This window comes from Chaetura pelagica, unplaced genomic scaffold (genome assembly GCF_000747805.2).
Source record: "Chaetura pelagica isolate M959 unplaced genomic scaffold, ChaPel_1.0 scaffold109, whole genome shotgun sequence".
NCBI classification, from domain to species: domain Eukaryota; kingdom Metazoa; phylum Chordata; class Aves; order Apodiformes; family Apodidae; genus Chaetura; species Chaetura pelagica.
This window is the reverse complement of record NW_009970725.1, coordinates 11,655,560-11,656,226: the sequence shown is the minus strand read 5'-3', so window position 1 is coordinate 11,656,226 and position 667 is coordinate 11,655,560. Positions and strand designations below refer to the sequence as shown.

The 667-nt window shown below is 43.3% G+C and overlaps 1 protein-coding gene across 1 annotated transcript in view; it reads left to right on the top strand.

Annotated features, from left to right (window-relative positions):
• Window positions 1–667, top strand: part of EPB41L3 (erythrocyte membrane protein band 4.1-like 3) — a 70,318-nt gene that overhangs the window by 48,777 nt on the left and 20,874 nt on the right. The window lies entirely within an intron of this gene.

The window sequence follows — 667 nt, the reverse complement described above, 5'->3', positions numbered from 1 at the left end:
TGCTGAATCACCTCCTTCCTCGTACCAATTTTTTTTCTTTGAATAACCTTAAAGGCTGGTCAAGTGCTCTCTAAATGGCATATCAAAGAAAATCCTGCTTGTTGATAGTATTTTTTTTATGTTGCAGTAAAATTTGTGGCAGATGCATTTGGTACATTTTTACCTCTTCACTATAGGTAGAGTCACTTTTTGACTATGTGGCTGGGTGGGTCACAGCCCTCTCTCTGGTCAGCCACCCTTCAAGAGAGCATGGGATCTGCTAAGCCAAAACTCTAAGCTCCTTTCCTTCAAGGTGCTGCTGAAGCTGTGGGGTGCAGTGTAGTGGGGACACATGTCCTGGAGGTGGCCAGCCCCCAGCGCTGCCTGCTCCAACTCACAATAGGGCTCTGGGGATGGCCAGTGGAAGTCAATCTGAGCGGAGATGGGAACTAGTTATATTTTTCCATTGGTAATGACTGATACACAGATTTATGCCCCTCCCCAGTCAGAACATGTTTTATTTAGTTTTAGGACCTATATATATATTTATTTTTTTTAATATTGTAATTGAGGAGTTTGGATACATAGACTGTTAAAATCCTTGGGGTTATAATTGCTGCTGAGCTTATCTAATGCATAGATAGGAAGCATCTGGTCCCCACTGGGTCTCCTTCTGGCTGCAGGAATG